General features: G+C 33.8%; 1 long non-coding RNA gene across 1 annotated transcript; it reads right to left on the bottom strand.

Annotated features, from left to right (window-relative positions):
- Window positions 1-5,849: 5,849 nt before the first annotated feature.
- LOC148782878 (uncharacterized) lies at window positions 5,850-7,556 on the bottom strand. Its single transcript, XR_016051075.1, has 2 exons — window positions 7,228-7,556; window positions 5,850-6,209 (listed from the first exon to the last, which is right to left on the bottom strand). It is a non-coding gene; the product is annotated as an uncharacterized LOC148782878 (long non-coding RNA).

Below are 7,556 nucleotides of genomic sequence, written 5' to 3'. Positions count from 1 at the left end.
CAGGCCCGGCTCTTTCCCAGTCCTATCTCAATATATAAAGTCTAGTATATCTTTCTTTTTTCTTTCTTTTTCTTTATAAGTCTTCACTTATAATAAGGTTTCCTTACATCTATGAGATTATTAAGATAAGTTTTAAAATACTTGGATTTTTTGTGAGTTTTTTTTAAATGAATTCATATTGCATTTTTTGTCGTCTTTTATTTTTTTACCAAGAATTTTCTTTGTTTAACATTGCTTTGCCATTTTGGAATTTAAGAGTTTATAATTAGAGATGAAAATGGATTATTGGGCGATCCTAAAAATGTTTTACACCGATATTACATCTTATGATAAAATTTCAAGGTGCACCTTACTTTTATTGCTTAAGGTTACAACCAGTGGTTTAAAAAACGGATCGACACCCTGGACCGGGCACCCCAAAAATCTATCCGGATAGGTGAATCAGTGATCCGGATCGGGAATCGGCCAAATCGGTCCGATTAAGCCTTAAAAAATCCAAAAACATTATTAAAATTCATTATAAATGTTGCTATTTAAGAATCCAATAAAAATTGCGGGTATTACATTATTAATTTTCCTTTTATTTTATCAATTTGTGAATATTGAGATGTTTTTTCTCGGTATGAACAATGTTAACCATTAAATTTGCATCACATAAAACAAAAAACATAGACTTGTCATGTATAAAGTATATAATCATACATAGACTATAATAAATAATGGATTAAATTGATGAAAAAATGGCCACTAAAATCTCGAATTGGAGGAAAACTCTAATCCGCTAAAAAAAAAACCAAATTATTAAAACCTAACTAACTATAATCCAAAATTATTACAACCTAAATAACTACAATATTATATATTGAAATGAAAATTGTTGGTTTACATTTTATTATATAAAAAATAACAATTTCAAAATATCTTATAATATCATTTAATTTAAATGTATTATTGACAGCTGTAAGAAAAATAGTACATTACAAGATTTATAATGCAAATAAATAAATAAATAATAAAATACTTGGTTATCAATATAGAAATTTTTAGAATGCACATCAATTTTCAAAGTAACACTTCAATTTTTCAAAAATATAATTTTTTAGATTTTTGCAATAAATTTAGTGGAAGAGATTATTAGAAGCGGAGAGATATTTCAACCTTGTATTAATCCTATCTTAAAATTAATATTCCTAAATTTATTTTAAAGATTGCCATATTATAAAAATAAAAATTATAAGTAGATCAGTTATTCCGAGTTTATATTAAAAAATATTTGTTGTATTAAGACATACCTTTTATTGACAAGAAATACTTGTTGTATTACATTCTTTTTTTTTGACGAGAAAATATGATACTAATTGTAATACCTTTTTTTTTTTGACAAGAAAAAAAAGAAGATGTTATATTACCTTTTTTTTTGCTTGTTGTATTACTTTTAGGTTTTTACAAGAAAATAAGAGAATGATGCTACCAGTACCTTTTATTTTTTATAACTTTTATTTTGTTTTTTTGACAAAAAATACTTGTTTTATTACCTTTTTTTGGGAAAAATATCATATTATCTCCTATTTTTAACTTCTATATCTCATCAGACCCAAGAATTGAAAATATTACTTTTAAGCAAAAGGGCTTCATCTTTTCTATCTTCCAACCCCCTAAACCATTTTGACCGCTTATTATTGACATCAACAACTTATGAAATGACTCTATCTCTCTCTTTCTAAACCTCCATCTCTTCTCTCACATCAACGTCTCTCTCTCTCAAAACTCTATTTCTCTTTAAAACCCAAACTCCATCTCTCTCTCACACAAAACTCCATGTCTCTCCCTAAAACTCACATTTCATCTCTCTCTCTCTAAAACTCTATCTCTCTCTAAAACCTAAACTTCATCTCTCTCGTTCTAAAACTTGATCTCTCTGACACACATAAGAAGGTGTGCTCGTGTTCGAGCTCAAGCTAAACCCCTTGGCTGGTAAACTCACCGCGAAGCGAAGAGAGATAGATGGAGTTTGAATAAGGTGTCATTTTAGTATTTGTTTGGGTCAAAAATTTATGGTCAAAGAGGTCCAGGGGATTGTAAGATAGAAAGGAATGAGATCTTTTGCTTACAAGTAATATTTTCAATTCTTAGGTCTTATGAGATATGGAAGTTAAAAATAGGAGATAAGGAGATATTTTTCCTTTTTTTTTTTACAAGAAAAAAAGAAGATGTATTGTCTTTTTTGTTTTTTAGCAAGAAATGTCAGTTGTATTACTTTTTTATTTTTTTTTATGATATTATTTTCTTCTTCTTTTTTTATTTTTTGGAAGACAAAAGTAAAAACCTATCTTCTTTTTATTTGTCTTTTTTTTTTTTATGGTATTATTTTTTTTTTAAGACAAAAGTAAAACCTATCCTCTTTTTATTTGGCTTTTTTTACGATATTATTTTCTTTTTTTTCTTTTTTTTATGATATTTTCTTTTGTATTTCTTTTGGAGACAAAAATAAAACTGCACAATAGCATCCCAAAGCTCGAATAGCTCGAATTTGAGCTTTGGACGTCCCAAGAAGAAACCTAGTTGATAACCACCGCAACCCATCACACATTGAACACTTTTCTACAATAATTATTTATATTGAATAACTTTTCAACATTAAATCACTCGGTGCAAATCCCACATCGAAGAATCAAAGAAAGCTTAAGCGTTGTACAATAGCACCATTGTTAGCACGATCGAGAGAAGGGGGAATCAAAGAAAGCTTAAGCGTTGTACAATAGCACCAATGTTAGCACGATCGAGAGAAGGGGTATACCTGCGGTCTTACCTTTTAAACGAAATTACCAAAATATCATCAGTTAGTGACTCTCCGACCTTGTAACGTCACAAGCCGTTTGGAATCGCAACTTTATGACGTCATATGAACGATTTACGATTTAAAGTCGTCGATTATCCTCTAGGATCGGGCGATTTCCAATTTTACAAAAGAATCGACACGGGGTGCTTTTAAATAAAATTACCAAAATATCCTCAGTTAGTGACTTGCTGACCTTGTGACGTCACAAGCCATTTGGAATCGCAACTTTATGACGTCATCTGAACGATTCACGATTTAAAATCTCCGATTCTCCTCTAGGATCGGGCGATTCTCGGTTTTAGAAAAAAATCGAGATGGGGTGATTGATTTCTGTCGACTCAGATGAGTTGCGACTCGCCGATTTTTAAAACCCTAGTTATAACCTTATACAAACAAAGCCCTTTCAAAAATAAGTTATCCTTACACAATAGAGTCAAAATCAGTAAGATTTCTATAAAATATACTTAATTCTCAAATTATATAACACTTTCGATTTTTACTTTCCAGTAAAATTGAAGAATATAGCACTTTTTTATTTTTGATTTAATATTATACAATTTTTGCTTTGAAATAATTTCTTTTAAATTAAAGAGATCTAAAACATATTTATTCAATTAGTTGCGCATGCGCAGTGGTACTCGATTAACCGCTTACATCGAACGTATTGGTTGTTCCAAGCAAGGATGGCAACGACCGGACTAAGTTTTGCTTGTAACCAGACCCGATGTGGGGTCCAAGCCATTTGGACCCCGGCTCGGATTGGGTTCAAGTTATTTGGGCATCGACAAGGTTCTAGAAATACCGGGTTGGGTCAACTCTGACTTGGATTCAGATTCAGATCCAACCTATGTCGGGTCAGTTAGATTTAGACCCAACCCACCGGATCCAACACATATACCCAAATGGAGGATCCATCATGGACACGTGGCTATCAGGTCTACTCCATTGCCACCTCCAGTTCCAAGGTGGCAAATAATTAATGGTAAAGCAAGGAATCAGTCATCCACATGAACCTCCCTTCGCATGAGAATGAATGTAGGAAACTAGAAAAATTTTGTGGAAAAGCAAAACCCCCTCCTTTTTTCTATTTTTGAATGTTCTAACAAACATCATTGACTAACTGTAGGCCTCACACTCTCCATTGCCATCCAACTCAACAAACATCATTGACTAATTGTAGGTCTCACACTCTCCATTGCCATCCAACTCAAGATTTGAGGGTGTTAACCCTCGAGTCCATAGGTATCCCTGTGAACATATGAATCACACTCAAATTTTAGTCAACAGTCTTCAAGGTTGATGTTATGGCTAATCTCAGTAGTCTTTTTCTTCTCGAGTGTGTTAGAAGTAGACCACGAAGTTTTTTGACTGCACCTTCTAATATAAGCTTGAAGCTTAACTTTGATGGTAGTTCCTTAGATAACCCGGGTGTAGCTGGGATTGGTAGTGTGTTGAGAGGCTGTTTGGATAACATTCTCTTTTCCTATGCTGGTTTGATAGGGATTAAAACTGTAAATTTTGTTGAACTGAGTGCTCTACTAAGTAGGGTGAAACTTATGGTTGATCGGAATCTTGGTACAAATTGTTGGATTGAAGGGGACTCTTTGAATGCCATTAGATGGTGCAAAAAGGAGTAGAAAGTTCTTTGGGAGCTTCGTTCCCTATGGTTGCAGGTCATAGATTTGGTGGAACATCTGATAGTCTCCTTCTTCCATGCTTATCGTAAAGCTAATTCTTTGGTTGATTCTTTGGCTAAGGGGGGGTGCTTCCCTGCCTTCTCTTGTTATCTCGTCTAATGTAATTCCTTTTTCTTCGTCAATTAATAAAAGCTAATAATAAAAGCTAGGAATATTTGTCAAAAACAGTCTAAAAAATAATTTTTTTTGAAACTGTTAACAATATTTCATTGAGAAAATGAAAGTGGTACAAGAAGTTGACCATAAAGGCCAAATAAAGAAAAGTAAAAGTAAAACAAAAATTACATGCCCATAACAGCTTTAGAGTGCATCTACAAGGGAATTTCTTTCTCTATTCACAAGGGAATAGACAACTCAAGAAGGGGGTATCTCTCTCTACTGCTGTAGTTTTTTATTCTAGACTGCCAAATTTCATTTATTGATCTTTACTTCATGATTTGGTTCCATTGACCTATAATAGGGCTGTAAAACTATGATTTGCATTTTCTTTATTTTTATTTAATGAAAAGCGTTTAGGTTCCCCTTGATTTACCCAAAAAAAAGGAAAAATTACCCAAAAAAAAAAAAACAACCTCTTAAGACTACACTTTCAATGCAACTTATCCCCAACCTAACTTTTTCTCGTACTTTTTCCCCAAAACAAACTTCTATGCAAATACCTCTCTAGAAAAACAGCTCATGTTTTTTAGATGGAAATGTCATTATTGTGCACAAAAATCATTTTGGACAGATTTGGCATTGACTTTTTGACCTCAGTAACACATTGCCGGAGCGCATCATCACATTACCGGAGTGCACAAGCGCCGGACCACCCTTTGCAACTACCGGACCGCCGTTTGCAAATGTCGGACCGCCCTTTACAACTGCAGGAGCGTTCTTTTCAATTGCCGAATCACACTTTACACAGTGCCAAAGCTCTACTGCCGGACTGCATTTTACACAGTGCCAGAGCCTTACTGCCCAACCGAACTTTACACAGTGTCGGAGGCTTACTGCGCAACCGAACTTTACACAGTGTCGGAGCGCTACTACCGGACCGCACTTGCAAGGTGTAGGAGCCACCTATTTTGGTGGGTTAGAGGAGAGAGAGGCGTGGGTAAGGTAAAAATAAGGGAGGGTAGTTTGGGTTTTTTTTTTTTTATATATTTGATTGGGTTTTGCATAGAAAGTATATTTTGGACAAAGACTCGTAAATTTAAAGGTGAACCCATTTGCTTTCGTATGAATTGAACCCTAAAAATCAAGGTAAAACAGAAGCAACAATGATGAAAGTAAGAAAGAGACCAAAAATAAAAACCAGGAGCAAAAGCCAAGGGAAGAAAGCGTCATCATATGTTTCTTCTTTCACCGTAACTAAAACTATGGTTTTACACAGAGATCGCCCCCAAGTAAATGGACCATGTTCACCTGTGGGATGGGTCTTTTGGCTTTGTATGTGAAGGCCTGTAGCGTAATTGGCATTAACAAAAAATAAAAATAAAAGAATAGAAGGACTTAACCAAATCCATTTTCCTTCATTGGAAATTGAGAAATAATTTGTGTTCTTCCTGTAGATGATATTAATTGAGGCTGTGGTGCTAGTGCTGGGGTCGGTGCAGGTGCCTCAGGTGATAAATGTGATCTCTCTCTAATTCCCATCATTTTCCTGCTGTTCACTTGCCCTCTTTCTTCACCTGTAAGACAACATTGTTTATTGTAATCCATTACTGCAAAGTCCAATAAAATTAGAAGAAGTATTTGATTGATGTGACTTCCAAAATCCAAACCCATTCTAGGTTTCTTTTCTTTTTTTTTCTTTTTCTGAAAAAAAGATAAGTAATGCTTTATTTGTAAATTGTAATCCCATTACAGCCTCATCAAATTTATTCCTCATGACCTTCGTTTCTTTACGCTATAGATTCGCCATGTACTTAGTGTTGATTGATGACTTTTTTTTTCGAATTTCTCATTCCTTTTATTTCTAGAATGGGTTAGGAGTTTTAGAGTTGGAAACCGCGACTCGGGACTGGAACTCGGTCATGGGCTTAGCCGGCCCGAGTAGCCCGGATAACATGGCCAAGTTCCTAGTTATTCACCCCGAATTGGGTAAGGTCTGACCAGGCCAAAAAAGTGTAAAAAAATATAAATTTTCCAAAAAATAAAGAATTTAATGCACCCCTATAAAATAAAAATAAAGAAACAACTTATACAATCACCAAAATAAGCCAAGTTCATTGAAAAGTGTGAAAGATAAAATTGTAAAAATCCAAAAAATGAATATATACCAAAGATGCCAAGATAAACAGTTAGAAGATCAAAAAAAAAAAAAAAAAAAAAAAAAATCTAAGGCTAAACAACAAGGGCAAAAAAAATACTTAAAGATTTAAAACTCAAGAAAAGTATACAATGAGACCGTTTATTTTGGGTACAAGGTGGTCACAATTAATCTTGACCATTAAATGTGAAGTTGGATGGCTTCATTTATTCCAATGACCAGAGCTAGATTTCATTTCGAATGGTTATAAGTAATTGTGACATTTTTATACTAAAGATAATGGTATTATTGTATACAATCCCTAAAAATAAAAACAAAGTAGAAACTCAAACTATAGAAGCCATCAAACCCCCAAAGTCACAAGAAACAAAGAGAAAGAAAATAAAAACAACAAATATTTGGGAAAATCCATAAAAACTTAAAATTGTGATAAGTACCTGGGGAATCCAAAGTGGGTTTTGCTGAAGCTGAGAGGTAGATGAGAGTAGGAGTTAGTAGGGTGAGAAGAGCCCAAAAGAGGACAATCACAACAAATGCTCTGTGAGGCATCTCCAAAGAGCTTTTTGAAGAGTCCCACAAACCAATGGAATTCAAATAGGGGTCCATTGAAAAAGTATGGGTATATAAGCCTTAAATCCTAGCTGGCCCTGAGTTGAATTACGGATATAAAATTGGTGTTATGGCAAACTCACGATGCAAAAATTAATAAACTAAGGAGTTGCTAATAAGTGGTTGCAGGGTTGTTATAATGAGCATTATTGATCGT

The sequence above is a fragment of the Amborella trichopoda genome, chromosome 3 (genome assembly GCF_054954075.1).
Source record: "Amborella trichopoda isolate Santa Cruz 75 chromosome 3, AtrichopodaSantaCruz75HAP2 v2.0, whole genome shotgun sequence".
NCBI classification, from domain to species: Eukaryota; Viridiplantae; Streptophyta; class Magnoliopsida; order Amborellales; family Amborellaceae; genus Amborella; species Amborella trichopoda.
Note: the sequence above shows the minus strand (reverse complement) of the source record. Positions and strands in the feature narration are given on the sequence as shown.